Source organism: Scyliorhinus canicula, chromosome 25 (genome assembly GCF_902713615.1).
Source record: "Scyliorhinus canicula chromosome 25, sScyCan1.1, whole genome shotgun sequence".
Lineage (NCBI taxonomy): Eukaryota > Metazoa > Chordata > Chondrichthyes > Carcharhiniformes > Scyliorhinidae > Scyliorhinus > Scyliorhinus canicula.
The window spans coordinates 4,957,428-4,978,793 of record NC_052170.1 but is presented as its reverse complement, the minus strand read 5'-3'; the positions used below and the strand labels follow the sequence as shown (position 1 = coordinate 4,978,793).

Below are 21,366 nucleotides of genomic sequence, written 5' to 3'. Positions count from 1 at the left end.
TATTTTGTGTTGACCCAGGCGAGATTCTTCCTGCCTTATTCTCATATATCTGTTCCCCATTCATTCCACCTCCTTCACCCCTGGCATCGCCCCAGAGTTATGGTGCACAAGGTCACATTCTGCACCTTTCAGCAGTTTTGGTTTTACAATTCCAGGAGTTGGGTTTCGCTGGGTGTGTGCGGACCAGGGGAGGAAGCTTGCAACCTACCTCCTGATCCCCCCCAAAGCCTGTCCACCATCCACACGAGTCAGGAGTGGTGATGGAATACTCTCCCAGCTTGCCCGGATGAGCGCAGCTCGGGAAGCTCAGCACCCATCCAGGATCAAGCAGCCCCGCTTGACTTGCCTCCCCCTTTCCACCATCTTGAACATCACAGTTCATCCCCCCACACGCCTCATGTAAGAGCAGAGAAGGACTAGGGCAGCAGATACCTGGGAACCCCACCACCTGGAGGTTCCCCCTCCAAGTCACTCACCACCCCGACTTGGGAAACATATATCGCTGTCCTTCACTGTCACTGGGTTAGAAATCCAGGAATGCCTCCCTGTACCAGGATGTGGGACGTGCCGGTTCAGAAAGGCAGCTCACCGTCACCTTCTCAAGGGCACTTAGGGATGGACAATAAATGCTGGCCTAGCCAGGCTGGTTAGGCTATCCAGGTTATTTCCCATCCCTAATTGCCCACATCCTGTGCTGTAAATCAAAAAAGGATACAGGTTGTTTTGGTCTGGATTACATCAATGGAGGCCAGACCAAGGTAAGGGGTGGCAGATTCAGATTTCCTTCAACGGAGGGCATTCGGTGAAGCATGATAGGGTCACCATCGCTGACTTTATTCAAGTGAATTGACTTTGAACAGCCCAGTTTCCATGGGGGATTGAACTCACGTCACCATGACATCAGTCAGGGCTTCTAGATTACCAGTTCACAACCCAGTCACTATCCAATACTGTATCGTGTGAAATCTCTTACGTTCTTTCTTTAGTTTTGAGACTTTTTCTCTCACGTATCATTTGTAATAAAAAATAATGGATGAAAAGATTGAACATTTTTGGGGTACCGTCATGCCCTGAGGAAGTTGCAGGGTGCTTCATAGCCAATCATGTTACTGATGTAAGTAATACATCAGGACAGCGTGCTACCTTGCCCCATTCCACAATAGGCCAGATCTTGCTTTAATGGTCTAATTTCTTTGGCAAAACCACAACACAGCCCCATGAGGTGTTCACCATGGTACGGGCATCGATGGTGGCCATTTCACCGAGACCATCTCTTTGAAAGAGCTACCTGATTAGTCGCATCATCCTCTCGCCTTTCCCCCATTTCCCTACAAACCCCCCCCCCCCCCCCCCCCCCCACCCCCCCCCCTTCTTCAATAATCTCTACAATTTTCTTTTGAAGTTACTTCCGATCTTCTTCACCACTCTGGGGAAGAGTCAAGCAAACTCAAAACGTTGGGTGGAATTTTCCTGGGAGCTCACAGCGGGAGTGGGGGGGGGTCGACCAGCGGGAACGGTCGGGGAAATTCCGTCCACCGACTCTGTTTCTCTTATGTCAATCATCGGAAAATATTATCCCTCCCTCACTACCCATGTTCATCCATCCCCGTGATTGACTGGCGATGGCGACTGCTTGCCCTTCAAGGATACCTTCCCAATCTTGTCTCTTCACTTTGAGTAACAGTCTTTGTATTGTCCGCCTTCACTGCCATTGCGTGCTGTCCACATTCCCTCCGAGGCGGTTTCCTTCTGTAGTTAGTCATCCATACTGCAGTTTTCAGAAACATTGTGGGTTTTTTCCTTTGCCACTTCAGCCCGTGGAATCAGCAAACCACTCCCAAACTCCATTGAGCTATTTCCAATTTGCTCCCCCTTTCCCTGCACTGGCTTCACTGCCTTACCAAATCTCTTTAACCTAACCATTCATTTTTATTCCAATAAAAAGTTTTCGCAATTCCGCAGGTTAACGCGAGCGATTTAGCACACGCTAACTGAGTCAGTGCGGCGGGGGGGGGGGGGGGGGGGGGGGGGGTCCATTTCCATTTTCTGTAATAGTAAATACTGACCATTAACAATGTGTTGAAATTCTTGCAGCTCCCGCATAGCCTTTAATTGGAAAATGATATTCTCACAGCTTGGTGGGAAACGTAGAGTTAGTGCTCCCATTATTACTCCAGAAGGCCCCCTCCATTTCATATTAACTCATAATAATAATAATGTTTATTGTCACAAGTAGGCTTACATTGACACCGCAATGAAGTTACTGTGAAAGTCCCCTAGTCGCCACACTCCGGCGCCTGTTCGGGTACACAGAGGGAGAATTCAGAATGTCCAATTCACCTAACATCACGTCTTTCGGGACTTGTGGGAGGAAACCGGAGCACCCGGAGGAAACCCACGCAGACACGGGGAGAAGGTGCAGACTCCGCACAGACAGTGACCCAAGCCGGGAATCGAACCTGGGACCCTGGTGCTGTGAAGCAACAATGCTAACCACTGTGCTACCGTGCCGCCCATCTCTTTTGCCCTGAGCATTTCTTCTTTTCCTTCATGGTATTGATCGACCTGGAGGCGGCAGCAGGCACGCAGTGGCAGTGAGTGAGGACGATACAAAGGTTTGTTACTCAAAGTGACTCCACATGCTTCCCGATGACCTCTACCATTGACTTTATCAGGGAGTAACTTTGGGCCACGTGGATACACAATTATATAGAATATACAGCACAGATACAGAGCGGCCAGCCCACCTAACCCATGTCAGTGTTCATACACCACACAGGCATCCTCTGAGCCTTCTCTACCTCACCCTATCAGCCTAGTCCTCCAATCACTTCTATATGGACATCTCACGCCTCCTTAAATGCATCCATTCTGCCAATGCTCTTTGGCTAGCGAGTTCCACATTGTCACCACTCTCAGGGAAAAGAAGTTCCTTTTCAATTTGTTGTTTAATTCGGTTGGGTAAGAAAGACGTCAGACAATTTCTGGTCCAGGGAGGGAATTCCAGAGCTCCGCGCCCAGGCAGCCAAGGGCACGGACGCCCGTGAGAATGTGCAGAGGACCAGCCTCGGAGGATGTCCGCGGAGGATCAGAAACTGAACTGGACTAGCCACATTGATACTGTGGCTACCAGGGCAGGTCAAAGCTAGGACTCCACGGCGAGTAAATCACCTCTGACCACCCCCCCCCCCCCCCCCCCCCCCCCCAAAGCCTGTCCACCATCGACAAAGCACAAGTCAGGAGTGTGATGGATTACTCTCCACTTGCCTGGATGAGCGCTGCTCCAACAACACTCAAGAAACTCAACACCATCCAGGACAAAGCAGCCCCGCTTGATTGCTCCTCCTTCCACAATCATTCAAACCCTGCACCACCGACAAACAGTAATAGTTGTGTGTACCGTCTACAAAATGCACTGCAGCAACTCACCAAGGCTCCTTAGGCAGCACCTTCCAAACCCATGACCATTGCTATCTAGAAGGACAAGAGCAGCAGATACCTGGGAACCCCACCACCTGGAGGTTCCCCTCCAAGTCACCCACCACCCTGACTTGGAAATATATCGGCCGTTCTTTCACTGTCACTGAGGCAAAATCCTGTAACTCCCTCCCTAACAGCACAGTGGGTGTACCTACACCTCAAGGACTGCAGTGGTTCACGAAGGCGGCTCACCCCCACCTTCTGAAGGGAAACTAGAGATGGGCAATACATGCTGGCCTAACCAGTGACACCCACATCCCATAAATGAATTAACATGGGAAATGTTGAGTATGGCAATGGCAACGCAGATGAGGGTTTCAACGGCAGAGAGGTTGAAGTAGGGACACAGATGAGCAATGCTAAGGAAATAGAATCATAAATATGGTCACATATTTATTGTGTAAAATTGCCAATATTATAGCTCTCACGTCTTCGAAGATAACACATGGATGGAAAGTGGAAATGTCTCACTGGGATATTAAGTGGAAGTTTTCTTGGGATTGGGATTAAGGTTACGGTAAATAGCTTCAGTGTTTCTTGTAGAACACAATTGTTTTGAAAAGTGCTTTGTTCTTAATAATTGGAAAGGCTTCACGCCATTAAATCATTTTAATGGGAACACTGCAGGCTGGTGAGGTACCAGATTGATGCATTTTGGAATAGGAGAGCGACAAAAAGCCAATTATTTCACAGTGGCAGAGGGCAATTAAATAAATCAGTGTGAATTTTTACTGCAGAGGTGAGATTTTTCTTTTTCTTCAAATCAGAGAAAGGTTCGATCTGTTCTCGGAGTAGTCTTGTTGCCTGTGCAATGCTCAGACTGTTCTGTGCTCGCTGATATGTTTGTTCTTGTGTACCTGAGTGTACAGGTGACTCATTTTCACAACAGGCTGACCGACTCAAGTGATTGGTGTCAAAGTCGTGCTTCTCCTTATTGACACCGCTGTGGCTACGAGTTTACTTCTTCACACGAGCACCAATTGTGCAGCGCAGTCAAAGGGAAATTATGAACCTGTCTTTCCGGTTCAAGAGTTAAGAGGCTCACCAGAACACTCATTAAAGTGCGATAGATGCCAAGCCCTGGCTCTAAGTCAGCACGCCTGTCTCTAAGTCAGGACACTGTGGGTCGGAATCCAGCTCCGGAAATTCAAGTTCCCCGTTCCAGAGACTTGAGCACAAGGGCCTCACGGTAGCATGGTGGTTAGCATCAATGCTTCACAGCTCCAGGGTCCCAGGTTCGATTCCCGGCTGGGTCACTGTCTGTGTGGAGTCTGCACGTCCTCCCCGTGTGTGCGTGGGTTTCCTCCGGGTGCTCCGGTTTCCTCCCACAGTCCAAAGATGTGCGGGTTAGGTGGATTGGCCATGCTAAATTGCCCATAGTGTAAGGTTAATGGGGGGATTGTTGGGTTACGGGTATACGGGTTACTTGGGTTTAAGTAGGGTGATCATTGCTCGGCACAACATCGAGGGCCGAAGGGCCTGTTCTGTGCTGTACTGTTCTATGTTCTATAACGCAGGCTGACACCACAGGGCAGCACTGAGGGAGTGCTGCCCTGTCAAGGCAGCTGTCGGTTGAATGAAATATTGAAGCAGAGCCCTGTGGTAGCGGGACCCCTTTTTAGCGATTCTTTGCGGGTCCCCTGACGGGCCTAGAGTGGATGGGGACACAGTGCATGAGCATAAGCCTATCAGGAGTTTAGGACGGGGGAGGCTTGATCAGAGTTAGTCTGAGAGCCGTGGGAACATGACCTGTGTATCAGTTGTGTTGTCCAGTGTATATAGTTCGCCTTAGTTCAATAAATCTCTTCAGTGTTTCAACATTGCCTCATCGATATCACCTCACAATACACCCCCCCCCCCCCCCCCCCCACCCCCCCATCCACCATCTTGGCTGAACGTGAATGGTCCCATGGGCATATCTTAGACGATCAAAACAGTTCTTCCAGTGTCCTGGACACATTCAACCAAGGACAGGAATGTGTTCCGGTTTAGAAGGGAGGTGAGGTCCTATAACGATAGTGGCCACTGCAGTGTCATCTACATCTTGTCACAACTGACAATGCGCTTTGGTTTGATGACCTCACCAGGACAGAAGGAGGCCATTCAGCCCATCGTGCCAGCGAGGGAAAGAATCAGCCCCTTCCTCTTTCCCCAAAACCCTGCACATTCTCCCCCCTTCATGTTTACTCTCAATCCCCTTGTTAAGGTAGATTATTGAACTTGCTTCCACTACCCTTTCAGGCAGGTCTTCCAGATCACAATACCTCAGAAAAAGGATTCTCACCTCACAATTCTCACAATTGCTTCACAGCTCCAGGGTCCCAGGTTCGATTCCGGATTGGGTCACTGTCGGTGCGGAGTCTGCGCATCCTCCCCGTGTCTGTGTGGGTTTCCTCCGGGTGCTCCGGTTTCCTCCCACAGTCCAAAGATGTGCAAGTTAGGTGGACTGGCCATGATAAATTGCCCCTTAGTGTCCAAAATTGCCCTTCGTGTTGAGTGGGGTTACTGGGTTATGGGGATAAGGTGGAGGTGTTGACCTTGGGTAGGGTGCAGACTCGATGGGCTGAATGGCCTCCTTCTGCACTGTAATTTCTATGATAACCTATGATTCTAATCCGATTTCCCAGCACTCGGTCCGTAGCCCTGTCTGCTACGGTGTTTCAACTGCTCATCTAAATGCTTCTTAAATGTTGTGAGGGTTGCCACCTCCACCACCCTTTCAGGCAGCGAGTTCCAGACTCCCACCACCCTCTGGGTGGAAAAGCGTCTCCTCACTGTATCTCGTCTGGTTTCCTGGTCTCCGGTGTCCTGCATACGTCATAGCCGTGTGTGAAACAATCTGCGGTTATTGAAAACTGTATGTGGATCACACAATGTCTTGACTGGGAAGAGATGGGGAGCTCGTCTTATAATCATCGCTGCATATTGTGGAGAAAAAGACACATCGCTGAAGCTTTCTGCCTTGCACTCATCAGGTCAAATGCAAGAATGCCACATTTCAATTGTGATGAATATAAGAAAATGTCACATTTTATAGTTTGTACTTGTACAGTAATATTAAAACCTAGGTTAGAATGCGTACAGATGGTTAAGCCGGCTGGTCAATGGGATTTCCCATTGCGGGGCAGCCCCACGGTGTCGGGAAACCCACGGGCTGCCGGCAAAATGAAGCATCCCGCCGGCGGAGAATCCAGCCCAGTATGTCTGCTAGAGGTGTGAGTAAAAGTGAGGTAATCAGTAATGTTTGCAGGAAAGTGTTTTGCTAATAGATATTAAAGGCCATTTTATCAGTTTGCAGATAGAGAGCTAATGTAATGTTGTAACAGCTTGAGCCTGGCTAAACAAATCAAGGTACATCTTGTAACAAGAGACAAAAGAATGCTGTGTGCTTTGAGTGCAGCTGGTGGAGATAATGGGAGGGGCCAGGTTGTCTGGACAAAGGATTTGCTTCCAGGGCTCTAATCTGAGCAGAAGGGTTTCAGTTTGGTCCCAAAAAAATAAGTTTCTCTCTAAGGACTCTGCACCACGACAAACAAGTAAAACCTGGTTGTTAACTTTATGCGCAAGTGGCATCTAAAATATATGGCTTGCTAAATTGGCATGTAGAGGCATATTACAGGAAGCAAGTTGAGATGTTGCAACTGTTTAGCTGTAAAGCTATTTCTTTGGTGCTAACGAGCTTAATTCTGAGTTCGAGTTAAAGTTTGTTTTAATATAAAAGTTGTTTACTGGTCAGTGTTATCACTCTTGTGGGGCAGTAACATTTCCCTCACAGTTTTACCAACTGCAAAAAAGTTCGGTCCTAATCCATTTTCTTAGCCAAAATTGCGATTCTGGTCCAGACCCACAACAATATACTGCAGGGAGAAAGGACTGATGATTGGTTGGCAAGTGGACACTGATTGGCTGAAGCACTTTCTGCACCCGCCCACCCAGGAGACTGAGAAAATGCACAAGTATTCTTGAGACCCATAAAAAAAACTTTACAAATCGAATCATTGTTAACCTGTCAAAGCTCGAACCGTAATGAAATTTAATCTATTCCCAACAGTACCTCCGAGCAAACAAACTCCTCCAATTGGTGAAAATCCAAGTGAATGTACCCAATTTACAGGAAATCTCGCAGAGTCATTTTATGGGGAAAGAAAAATGATTAACGATCAGGAATCCAGTGTAACTATCGCAGTCAACACAATCTACTCCAAAATTAAATCGTGCAGCAATGTTAATCGTCTGGTATTCTTAATACATTGTTACTTGCTTTTTTGTGGGCTCATGAACGGGTGACGCAGTGGGTTGGCGTTCCTCTCTCTGTGCCACAGGGCCACGGGTTCAAATCCCACTTCGGGATTCGATGACCATGGAAGGTGTGTTTCTAACGTGGTTGATAATCCGCCTGTGATCCTTCCAATATGCCTTTCTACTGGCGGTATAGAGCGGGAGAGTTTCCTGGTCACCCATACTGCAGAAGGCAACAGGGGACCATTGTAGCACTTTGCCGAGAATAACCTTCGATCAGTCCAACGTACGTCCCTGGTCTCCAACACCCTCTTTGACCCTGCTACCTGAATGAGGAGGGGGGGGGGGGAGGCCTTGTGAATGACGGATAAGAGCTCCACCAGTTTTTTAAAATATTTTTATTCAAGGTATTTTACATACATGCATGAAAAAATATCAGAAGACCATAAATCAGCCCCCAATCTCCCCCAGTACCAGCATCCCACCACATCCCGCTTTCCCAACTATTTCCCCTTTATCCCCCCCAACCCCACCCCCCCCCCCCCCCCCCCCCCCCCCCGCCTATAGCCCGGGCTGTCAGGGAGGCATCGGCCTCTCTTCCCACCTGGACTCCCGGACTTCCCCCACACCGAATATCGCCACCTCCGTACTCGGGGCCACCCCCACACCCAGAATCACGGACATCACGTCCGAGAACTCCCGCCAGAACCCCCTCAACCTCGGACACCCAGACCCTCTGGATGTGGTTCCCGGGAGAGCTCCGCCAGTTATTTAACAGGACGTACAGTCTGTGAGCCCAACAAAGAATGCAGTCAGGGAACTGTTCCTCTTCAAAGTCAGACCTACTCGCCAAGACACTTTGAGCTGATACAATCAGCTCAATCATACGAACTGATACAATGGCCAACTTTGGGAAACTTTTGGCAGCTGCTTCATCAATCACGTTTGCCAAGGTAGGATTACAGAAGTAAAAGTGTAATTCAACTATCCTGGAAACTTATTGGCACGGAGGGGCGAGTTATTGCGAAAGCCCAGCCACTTTGTTCATGTTCCTTCGGGCAATGGAACCTCAAAGGTGGAGGGGTTGATTGGGTGCTAGTTGAGTTGGGCAGAAGTCAATTTCTGGAGAGCAATAGTGGACATCCGAGGGGAGCGTCATTTCACTGTTTTTTTTTCTTTGTTCTTTCTCAGCCCATCCCTTGTACTGAGTTTCTCGCTCGGCCATTTCAAAGAGGGCAGTGAAGATTCGACCACATTGCTGTGGGTCTGGAGTCACGTGTAGGCCAGACCGGGTAAGGACGGCAGATTTCCCTCCCTGAAGGACGTTAGTGAACCAGATGGGTTTTTACAACAATCGACAACAGTTTCATGGTCACCACTGGACTTTTAATTCCAGATTTTTATTGAATTTTAATTCCACCATGTGCCATGGTGGGATTCGAACATGCGGTCCCGCAGCATTACCCTGTGCCTCTACATTACAAGTTCAGTGACAATACCACTACGCCACCAACTGGGGTGAGGAGAAAGCAGCAGTGATAATTGGCAGACGGGATTGGGTTGCGGGAGTGTGCTTGAGTCACCCGTCAGTGGTGGGTCTAGTCAACATGGTGTCAGATTGGTGACCTGATTTTCCTGGCTCCACATTCAGCTCGACTTGAGTGTTACATACACCAGGTCAGATTCCAACAGTAGCTAAGATACTGGACTAAAATTGCAACGTTTTTTTTATTTTTAAGACTGTGCGGAAAGCTTGATTCACTCCAGGAGTGACTGCACGAAAAATAGGGATTGGTTATTTTTTACAAACTAAACTTTATCACAACAAAAGAAAAACAATGTTCAAACTTTTAAACTTGAAACCTAACAAGAACAGCTTACATGTATCTCTCAACCCTAACACATGATTTCCCATTAAACAGCACATAAAATGAACATACAGCTCTCAACTCCACTTACACAGAGAGGCAAAAATTATGCTTTCATTTACAGAACATATTTCTGCTGTTAGTGAGTCTCCTTCAGGCATTTTCTGAAAGCCTATCTCTGTGGCAGCTTCTTCATGGCCTCTCTCGGTCGCCCTCCAAATCTGTCTCCTCTCACCTGTTCAAACAGGACTCTTTCATTCTCTAAGCTCCGCCCAGCCCCTCAAAGGTGATTCTGCCCAGGTGCATCCAGACTTGAACTCATTGCCGCCATGTGGACTTTTGATTACCCACTCCCGTTTTACACAAAAGAACAGGGCCATGCCATGAATATGCAATTAACCTCCAATTTACATACAAAAGAGGCCATCAGACTCTGGAATGGCTGGTCAGATAAGAGTGTCCTGGAGGACAATGGATCTTGAGTGAATCATCCCGGATGAACAGGGGTATCCTGTTTATTCCCATCAACGAGTTTAAGTCTGAATGGGACAATGTAACCCAGGCCATGGGGTGGGGGTACATGTCTGACTCCGTGCTAGCGGTTTACCCTCATTTTGTTAACCCCTTAAGTTGCCCACTACACCTTCGATCCAATTTCCTTTCATCGTCCAGATGTCACATTGTGCTCGGGCAGAAGGAAGGAATCTTCTTGTCTGACAAACTGTGCTGTGAGTGTGTGAGAAACGTGCCAGATCCTAACTTAACTAAATTATTTGACAAATATAATATTCCCAGATGTGGACTTCTGCCGGGGCACATCTACACAATACAGCGGACAGTGAACCTATAGCCAAACTGTACAATCCTATTGCCATGTTGGCTTTACTGTCTAGCTTCTAAAAATGAGAGCATTCTGTTGTCATATTTCCGGCTCAAATGTCACATGCAGTATTGAGGGAAGGTAATAATGTCTGGAGGAGTATATTGTGGCTGAGTGGTTGCACAATTAGTCCCTTGTGTCTACTCACAGACCATCTATTCATTGAGGTCTATATATCACCTATATTATAGTTCTACAGATTGTCTGCATCACAAAACATAATGAAATGGTATGGCTGAATATTGGTTATTAACATTGATACCTGCATTCATCAGTTTTCGTACCGGCGACCATGAGTATATATTCCCGAGGACAGTTTTGCAAAAGCAAATGATCCTCTCCCTACTTCCATTCAATGTGTTTCAGTGATTGGGTAGTTCATTCATTGAGACAGCCTGAGAACCATGGAATCCCTACGGTGCAGAAGGAGGCCATTTGGCCCATCGGGTCTGCACCGACCCTCTGAAAGAGCACCCTACCTAGGCCCACTCCCCCGCCCTAGCCCGTAACCCCACCTGACCTGCACATCTTTGGACACTAAGGGGAAATTTAGCATGGTCAATCCACCTAACCTGCACCTTCATTAGAGCTCCCACACATTGACAAAGGAAATGCCAGCCTTGGACGCCTTACCCACGCAATATCACGCGTGTAGTTTATACAGCCCACCTGGCCTGCTACATTGGCATATATACCCCGGGAATATCCCTGGACTTGTGCTTCTAAACAACAATGAAACAGGCTCCCGGCGTTGGCCATGGATCTTTCCTTGCACTTCTTCCCAACCCTACATTAGTTCAGAAGGAAGACTGGCAGAGTCTGGATTTTCCTTACGGATCAGGAATTGGAAATGGAGCTTCTTGCCAGGTTCCAACTCCACTCACGATGTTCTTTAGACCAGTTCATTGCGAGACTCAGTGCTTCAAATCAAGGGCATTGTATGTGAAATATTCATGGACTTATTTTGTGTACAGAAGATTAAGGGATGATCTGATTGAAGTATTTTAAATGATAAAGAGCATTTCATAGGGTGAATTCTGAGAAACTATTTTCTTTGGTTGGGGATTCGAGATGAAGGGGTTCTGTGGTGTTCTTTGAGTTGCTAATTTGAGGGACAAGTAGCTTTTATATTGAACAAAGTTAATTATTTATTTACACTACTGAATTGTATTCAACACTTACTTCTATATAATAAACAGCTGATAATAAACATACAATCTACACTCATCCAAGACTAATCTCTAAACTAATACAATAACTATGATCTGCTCTCACTCACACTATCTTTCCTACAGTCTGTCTTCTGGCTTTCTCCTCAACCTCTCCCCCACAAGGCTTAGCACCGATGCCTCATAAAGTTCTGCATCCAGATCTCTCTAGTGGTTGATTTGGACATAATATTAACCCTTACAGTTCTGTACATTTATCATAATGTCACAGATACAGTCTTAAAATTAGGGCCAGGCCTACGAGGCAGAAAATCAAGAAGCTTCTCCCGAGGCTGGGGGAAATCGGTAACTCTCGCCCCGCCCAAAAGCACGTGGATGTTGGGGTGCAATTGAAGCTTTCAAGATCGCGTTTTGTCGAGCAAGGGCAGCCAGAGACATGGAGCAAAGGAGCTGATCTATCAGCCATGATCTATCTGAATGGCGCAGCAGGCTCGTGGGCCTGACAGACCCCGTTCTGTTCTCATGTTCCTGCCCAATTAGCTGTGAAGAGTTAAATAATTCCTGTTCAACTTGTGGCCAAATGCCTTGGGGATGTGTTCGAAGGCTTGATTGCAACGTTGCATCTGAATGGGCATTGTCAGTAAATGCTTTCGAAAATACATTCAAATAATTTCGAAATACCTTCTTTCAAATGCCTCAGAGTGCTAACTTGGATCCAATCCGCTGCTTTCTTTGTACTTTTGTTGGAAGCCATTTATCTCCTGGCTATTTTTAACACACATAGTCGATTCCTGTGAAGTGAATAATTAAAATTTTTTTTTTTATTAACAGTACCAAATTCTTTTAGTTCCAATTAAGGGACAATTTAGCGAGGACAAACCACCTCCCTTGCATATCTTTTTGGGCTGTGGGGACGAGACCGACGCAGACACGGGGGAGAATGTGCAAACTCCACATGGAGAGTGACCCGGGGCCGGGATCGAACCAGGGTCCTCGACGCCGTGAGGCAGCAGTGCTAACCACTGCGCCACTGTGCCGCCCGATGAAATGAATGACTTCATCTCGAATCCAAAAGTCAACACCAGTAGGAATGTTCCCTTGTGCAATTCAGTTAGCTTATCTGCTATTAATTAGCTGTATCCTGTCAAAAGTTTCAAGCTTGCTATTGTTTAGAAATTCATTCATTAGATGAGGCCATTGCTGTCTAGGCCAGCATTCGTTGCCAATCCCTAGTTGCCCTTGAGAAGGTGGTGGTGAGCTCCCTTCATGAACAGCTGCAGTCCATGTGGGTGTAGGTACACCTTCAGTGCTGTTAGAGAGGAAGTTCCAGGATGTTGCCCCAGCGACAGCGAAGGAACAGCCGATATATTTCCAAGTCGGGGTGGAGAGTGACTTACAGGGGAACCTCCAGGTGGTGGGGTTCCCAGGTATCTGCTGTCCTTGGCCTTTCTGGGTGGTAGAGGTGGTGGGGTTGGAAGGTGCTGTCGAAGGAGTCTTGGGGAGCCGTTACTGTGCATCTTGTAGATGGCGCACACGGCTGCCACTGTGCGTCGGTGATGCATGGAGTGGATATTGGAGGTGGTGGTGGAGTGGCAATCTAGCAGGCTAATTTGGTTCTGGATGCCGTTGAGCTTCTTGAAGTGCTGTTGGGGCTGCACTCATCCAAGCAATTGGACAATACTCCATCACACTCTTGATTTGTGCCTTGTAGATGGTGGACAGGCTTTGGGGAGTCAGGAGGTGAGTTACTCACCACAGAATTCCCAGATTATGACCTGCTCTTGTAGCCACAGCATTCATATGACTAGTCCAGTTCAGTTTCTGATCAATTCTAACCCCCAGGATGGTGATAGTGGGAGATGGTAATGCCATTGAATGCCAATGGAGAATGGTTAGCTTCTCTCTTATTGAAGATGGTCACTGCCTAGCACTTGTGTGGCATGAATGATAGATGCTAAGGGTAATGGGGAATGTTTCATGATGGGCACAGATACTTTTTGCACCAATTCATATAATCTGTAAACAAAAAAAAAAATGTAAAGTACCAAATTCTTGTTTTCTCCAAAAACGGACAATTTAACGTGGCCGATCCACCTACCCTGCACATCTTTGGGTTGTGGGGGTGAGACCCACGCAGACACGGGGAGAATGTGCAAACTCCACATGGATGGTGACCTGAAGCCAGGATCGAAGCCGGGTCCTCAGCGCAGTGATGCAGCAGTGCTAACCACTGCGCCACTGTCCCGCCCCCAACTTTAATAAAGGCAAGGGCAGTAGATACCTGGGAACCCCACCACCTGGAGGTTCCTCTCCAAGTCACTCACCATCCTGACTTGGAGATATTTTGCCGTTCCTTCACTGTGGCTGGGGCAAAATCCTGGAACTCCCTCCCTAACAGCACAGTGGGTGTTCCTACACCACATGGACTGCAGCGGGTTGAAGAAGGCGGCTCTCCACCACTTTCTCACGGGGCAATTAGGGATGGGGCATAGAAGCTAGCCTAGCCAGGGTCACCCACAAATGAATGAAGCAAAAAGGCTCCTAACACTTAAGCATTACTTGCTCGTGTCTTACTTCCATTCTGGGTGACCTGCATTATCACAACGTAGAATGTTACAGCACAGAGAGATAATTCAGCCCATTGTATCTGTGCTGGGATCTTTGCAAGGGCTTTCCATTGAGTCTCCTTCTCCCTGCATAGCTCTGTAAACTTTCCCCAAGTACTTTAAATCCTCTTGTCGACGTTACAAGTAGATCTGCTTCCGCCAACCACCCTTGCGGTCAGCCCGTTTGAGATCAAAACAACTCGCACCATCATACAGATGATTTTGTTTCTTTGGCTAATTTCCTTAAATCTCGTTCCCCTGAGTCAGATTTTCCTTACTCAATCAAAACCCTTCCTTTAATCTCTATTCTGGGTCTAGGTTCATCCTGTCCCCAAGGAGTTCCCGGATCGGGGACGTGAGCTGGGAACACAGATTGCTTAACTTGTCCTGGGCCCGTGTTGCTAGTGTGCAACATTAGGGTGTGATCGTCATCTCATTTTAGGCTGCACATGATCTTTGAAGAGATATTCACAGGGTAATGACCTTTAAATGTGAAATCTATTTATAAATGGGTAAGTGGTACAGTTGCCAACCCTCCAGGATTGACCCGAGTCTCCATTTACATAGAATTTACAGTGCAGAAGGAGGCCATTCGGCCCATCGAGTCTGCACCGGCTCTTGGAAAGAGCACCCTACCCAAGGTCAACACCTCCACCCCATCCCCATAACCCAGTAACCCCACCCAACACTAAGGGCAATTTTGGACACTATGGGCAATTTATCATGGCCAATCCACCTAACCTGCACATCTTTGGACTGTGGGAGGAAACCGGAGCACCCGGAGGAAACCCACGCACACACGGGGAGGATGGGCAGACTCCACACAGACAGTGACCCAAACTGGAATCGAACCTGGGACCTTGGAGCTGTGAAGCGATTGTGCTATCCACAGTGCTACCGTGCTGCCCTACCATGAATTGAAGATCAATCTCCGGCTGGACAAATAGCACCGAGACATTAAAAAAAAGTGATCGTTCTTTCTTCGACCCTTTCTCTGAGCATTTCTCCTCACCAGATGTAAAGAATTACTGGAAAAAAGTAAAACAGGTTGCTTGGCCAACGATTGGGTAACGGGTCTTTTTGATTTCCGCGTAGGCAGGCAGGACGTGACGGGGATGGATGCGCTGGTCGACTAGTGGCTGGAGTGTCGGGAGGGGAATGGGGGGGGGGAATGTTAGGGGGCAGGCGACACGGCGGCACAGTGGTCAGCACCGCTGCCTCACAGCGCCAGGGATCCCAGGTTCGATTCCCAGCTTGGGGTCACTGTCTGTCGCCGGAGTGTGGGCGACCAGGGGATTTTCACAGTAACTTCATTGCAGTGTTAATGTAAGCCTACTTGTGACAATAAAGATTATTAAATTAAATTAAATGAAGTCTAGGTTGTCACTGTCACTGCAGCGCTGAGGGAGCACCACACTGCCAGAGGCACCATCATTCAGACCTAGAATAGGTGGCTAAAGGGGCGATCGGTGCTTGAAAGGAGTCGATAGATCAGGTTTGGGGAAACTGTCCCCGTGGGGCAGGAAACCCAGCTCAAAGGGATGTAATCATGAAATTAGAGTCAGGGCTCCAATTGGGCAAACACTTTTTCACAAGAATGAGGAACCTGTGGAACCACATCATGAACACTCCTACCGTGGCTGAGAGTTCCTGGTGTGGATCGTGGAGCTTCTGGTCCAGAGATTGGAGGGGGGGGGTCTCCGCTGCGTCTCGAGGCCGCCTAGTAACAGTGTAGAGTAGCAGGTCTGAAAATGGAGTTAAAGGTGTCGATCATGTGATGGAATTGAATGGAGGGTACTGGCCCCCGAGGGCTGTAAGGCCGCTTATTAGAGTTGGCAATTGTGATTAAATGTATTCCTGGAGGTTTCATCACATAGAATCATGGATTCCCCACAGTGAAAAGGGAGGCCCTTCAGCCCCTCGAGTCTGTACCGACCCTTCGAAATAGCGCCCTACCCCGCACACTCCTCCACAGTATCCCCGGAATCCTGGAAACTAAGGGGCAATTTAGCACGGCCAATCCACCCAACTTGCGCATCTTTGGACTTGTGGGAGGTAACCGGAGCACCCGGAGAAAACCCACGCAGACACGGGGAGAACGTGCAGATTGCGCACAGACAGTGACCCAAGCCGGGAATCGACCCTGGGACCCTGGAGCTATGCAGCCGCAGTGCTAACCACTGTGCCACCGTGCCGCCCATGGTCAAGCTCCTGCATTAGGATTTAAGGCCACAACGTCTGATTTAGTGGCAGGAAATACTTCCCACCAGGCAATGGCTAACAGAGAGGAGAAGTGCAGAAGGGGAGGGAAATTGGCGAGATGGAGGCAAGGGAGCCAACTTGCAACACAACTTGACGGACGACCTGTGACCCCCCCAACCTTTCCACCTCCAAAGCTTTCCGGCACTGGTCACAACATTTGCACATTTACCAATCTCATGGTCAAGCCCATCCAGGCCTGGTTTCCCCAAGTGTGCGCTGAGCAACGTTATCACAGCCTTCGTGCTGCGTGAGGGCCGGCTTCTAGCTGTGGAGACTATCATCGCATGCCATCAGCACAGAGCTGGTAACGATCTGCACTCACATGTGTTGAATGTGGCCTCATTACAAAGCCTGGCTATCGGTGATCTCGGCAGTGACTAAACGGCTCCAGTATTTAACTCTGCAATCCCTTACTGGAAGTAATCCTCTGCAATGTTTATCGGTCCAGCTAAATCACCCAGCTCAGACCTGTCAATGGAGCCGAGAAAGATGTCATAGGTTGTGCTTGTGGCTTTGGCCTCCTGTACAGAAGTCAATGCTAGCTTGGAAAACATGGAAAGTGGGAAAATAGGGAAAGCGGATCTTGCATCCGACACATTGATCAGTAGCGACTTTCAAAAAGGGAATTGGGGAAATACTTGGAGGGTGACGTGGGCCGTGGGGAAAGAGCAGGGAACTTTTCACAACTTTGAAAAATTGTATCTACTGGCTGCACGCCCGTGGGACTGCTCAATGGGGTGCTGGAGAACAATTCTGATGCTTGGCAACTAACCAGGCCATACCACTTTAAGGTTACGGCTCATATACATCCAGCAGGGGAATGATGTAAATGGGACCAGAGGACAGTCAGAGTTTAATTGCTGCATGGTGAAGCAGGTTTACCTATTGGAAGGTGCTCGCCGGCTGGGGTTTTAAGCATAAAACCCCCAGTGCAGTGCAACATTGTGAGAGGAAGGAGGACTAGAAAAACACAACAGCGATGCAAAGCAGGATTTATAGCCATTCGGCCCATCATGTCTGCACCAAATATCATGATTTAGTGCCATTCCCCTGCCTTTTCCTCCTTACTCTGCACATTGTATCCATTCAAATAATCATCTAACACCTCAATTGCCTCAATTGAACCTGCCCCCCCCCCCCCCATACGTCCAGGCAGCGCGTTCCAGACCCAAACCACTCACTGGGTGAAAAAGATTTTTTCACATCACATTTGCTTCTTTTGCAAATCGCTTTAATTCTGTGCCCTCTCGTTCCTGATCCTTCCACCAGTCGGAACAGTTTCTCCCTGTCTACTCCCCCTCATGATTTTGAACACCTCTATCTGAAGAGAGCAGTTCCGACCTCTCCAATCCATCCTCATCGCTGAAGTTTCTCATCCCTGGATCCATCCTTGTAAACCTCTCTTGCGCTCTCTCCAAAGTGTTCACATCCTTCCTACAGTGTGGCGACCAGAAGTGTGCACAATATTCCAGCTGAGGTCTGATTAGTATCTTGTATAAGTTCAGCAGAACCTCCTCGCGCTTGTGCGCTGTGCCCTCATTAATAACGTCCGCAAAACTCGATGCTTTATTCACTGCACACTCCACCTGAAAATGAAATTTGCTTATTGTCACAAGTAGGCTTCAAATTAAGTTCCTGTGAAAAGCCCCTAGTCGCCACATTTCAGCGCCTGTTCGGGAGGGCTGGTACGGGAATTGAACCGTGCTGCTGGCCTTGGTCTGCTTTACAAGTCAGCTATTTAGCCCACTGTGCTAAACCAGCCCCTGTCCTGCCACCTTCAATGATCTGTTCACATTTACACCCTCTGCTCCTGCAACCCTTTGAAGAATTTTACCCCTTATTTTATATCCTCTCCGCATGTCCATCGTACCAGCACACATCACCTCACACTTCTCATTGACCATCACTGCCACCTCTCTGCCCACTCCACCAACTTGTTTCTCCCCCTTTGAAGCCCTACACGGTCCTCCTCACAGTTTAGAATATTTTCAAGTTTCGCATCATCCGCATATCCCACCTGATTTTTTTTTAACCTGTTCTTGGAATGTGAGAATTACTGGCAAAATGGGTGCTCATGTCAATTCCGTTCATCCCTTAAGAAGGTGTTAGTGTTGGTGATGGTGACGGTGTTGGTGATGGTGGTGGTGGTGGTGGTGTTGGTGATGGTGGTGGTGATGGTGACGGTGTTGGTGATGGTGATGGTGTTGGTGTTGGTGATGGTGATGGTGATGGTGTTGGTGATGGTGTTGGTGATGGTGATGGTGTTGGTGTTGGTGATGGTGTTGGTGATGGTGGTGGTGATGGTGATGGTGTTGGTGTTGGTGATGGTGTTGGTGGTGGTGATGGTGATGGTGATGGTGTTGGTGATGGTGTTGGTGATGGTGTTGGTGATGGTGGTGGTGATGGTGATGGTGTTGGTGTTGGTGATGGTGATGGTGGTGGTGTTGGTGATGGTGATGGTGGTGGTGATGGTGATGGTGATGGTGTTGGTGATGGTGATGGTGATGGTGATGGTGATGGTGGTGGTGATGGTGATGGTGATGGTGTTGGTGATGGTGGTGGTGATGGTGATGGTGTTGGTGTTGGTGATGGTGATGGTGTTGGTGGTGGTGATGGTGATGGTGATGGTGTTGGTGTTGGTGATGGTGTTGGTGATGGTGGTGGTGATGGTGATGGTGTTGGTGTTGGTGATGGTGATGGTGTTGGTGGTGGTGATGGTGATGGTGTTGGTGATGGTGATGGTGGTGGTGATGGTGTTGGTGATGGTGTTGGTGTTGGTGTTGGTGTTGGTGTTGGTGATGGTGATGGTGTTGGTGATGGTGATGGTGGTGGTGATGGTGATGGTGTTGGTGTTGGTGATGGTGATGGTGTTGGTGGTGGTGATGGTGATGGTGATGGTGTTGGCGATGGTGATGGTGTTGGTGATGGTGTTGGTGTTGGTGTTGGTGATGGTGATGGTGTTGGTGAGGGTGTTGGTGTTGGTGGTGATGGTGATGGTGTTGGTGTTGGTGATGGTGATGGTGTTGGTGATGGTGATGGTGTTGGTGATGGTGATGGTGTTGGTGATGGTGGTGGTGATGGTGTTGGTGGTGGTGGTGGTGATGGTGTTGGGGATGGTGTTGGTGTTGGTGATGGTGATGGTGTTGGTGTTGGTGATGGAGGTGGTGATGGTGGTGGTGATGGTGATGGTGTTGGTGTTGGTGATGGTGTTGGTGATGGTGATGGTGTTGGTGATGGTGGTGGTGATGGTGTTGGTGTTGGTAATGGTGGTGGTGGTGGTGATGGTGTTGGGGATGGTGTTGGTGTTGGTGGTGATGGTGTTGGTGTTGGTGATGGTGATGGTGTTGGTGATGGTGGTGGTGATGGTGTTGGTGTTGGTAATGGTGGTGGTGGTGGTGATGGTGTTGGGGATGGTGTTGGTGTTGGTGTTGGTGATGGTGATGGTGTTGGTGTTGGTGATGGTGATGGTGATGGTGACGATGTTGGTGATGGTGATGGTGTTGGTGTTGGTGATGGAGGTGGTGATGGTGGTGGTGATGGTGATGGTGTTGGTGTTGGTGATGGTGTTGGTGATGGTGATGGTGTTGGTGTTGGTGATGGAGGTGGTGATGGTGGTGGTGATGGTGATGGTGTTGGTGTTGGTGATGGAGGTGGTGATGGTGGTGGTGATGGTGTTGGTGTTGGTGATGGTGATGGTGTTGGTGTTGGTGATGGTGATGGTGGTGGTGATGGTGATGGTGATGGTGATGGTGTTGGTGATGGTGACGGTGTTGGTGATGGTGATGGTGATGGTGATGGTGTTGGTGATGGTGTTGGTGTTGGTAATGGTGGTGATGGTGTTGGTGATGGTGGTGGTGTTGGTGATGGTGTTGGTGTTGGTAATGGTGGTGTTGGTGATGGTGATGGTGACGGTGGTGGTGATGGTGATGGTGATGGTGATGGTGATGGTGTTGGTGATGGTGGTGGTGATGGTGATGGTGTTGGTGGTGGTGATGGTGTTGGTGATGGTGATGGTGTTGGTGATGGTGTTGGTGATGGTGGTGGTGATGGTGGTGGTGATGGTGATGGTGTTGGTGATGGTGATGGTGATGGTGATGGTGATGGTGATGGTGGTGGTGTTGGTGTTGGTGGTGGTGATGGTGTTGGTGATGGTGATGGTGTTGGTGATGGTGATGGTGATGGTGTTGGTGATGGTGATGGTGTTGGTGATGGTGTTGGTGATGGTGGTGGTGATGGTGTTGGTGTTGGTGGTGTTGGTGGTGATGGTGATGGTGATGGTGATGGTGTTGGTGATGGTGTTGGTGATGGTGGTGGTGATGGTGGTGGTGATGGTGTTGGTGATGGTGATGGTGTTGGTGATGGTGTTGGTGTTGGTGTTGCTGATGGTGATGGTGATGGTGTTGGTGATGGTGACGGTGATGGTAATGGTGATGATGATGGTGGTGGTGATGGTGTTGGTGGTGTTGGTGTTGGTGGTGATGGTGACGGTGATGGTGGTGGTGATGGTGGTGGTGATGGTGATGGTGGTGGTGATGGTGATGGTGGTGGTGATGGTGTTGGTGTTGGTGTTGGTGTTGCTGATGGTGATGGTGATGGTGTTGGTGATGGTGACGGTGATGGTGATGGTGATGATGATGGTGGTGGTGATGGTGATGATATTGGTGATGATATTGGTGATGGTGTTGGTGATGGTGATGGTGATGTTGGTGGTGAGCTGTTTTCTTGAATCGTATAGTTGCGCAGTCAGGTGCATCCACTGGTCTGTTAAGTTGGGAATACAACAAGATCTTTCTGTTGAGTTGGCATTGAAGGGAAGTTAGGGGTAGACTCACAAATCCACAGAAATGAACACAACTCACATA

The 21,366-nt window shown here is 48.6% G+C and overlaps 1 protein-coding gene across 1 annotated transcript in view; it reads right to left on the bottom strand.

Moving 5' to 3' along the window:
* LOC119957213 (prostaglandin E2 receptor EP1 subtype-like) overlaps positions 1-15,190 on the bottom strand; it is a 37,882-nt gene extending 22,692 nt beyond the window's left edge. The window contains exons 1-2 of the mRNA XM_038785035.1: positions 15,154-15,190; positions 12,318-12,427 (exon numbers count right to left, since the gene is read on the bottom strand). The gene's annotated coding sequence lies outside the window, so the exon portion shown is untranslated. The remainder of the gene's footprint in view (positions 1-12,317; positions 12,428-15,153) is intronic.
* Positions 15,191-21,366: the final 6,176 nt, after the last annotated feature.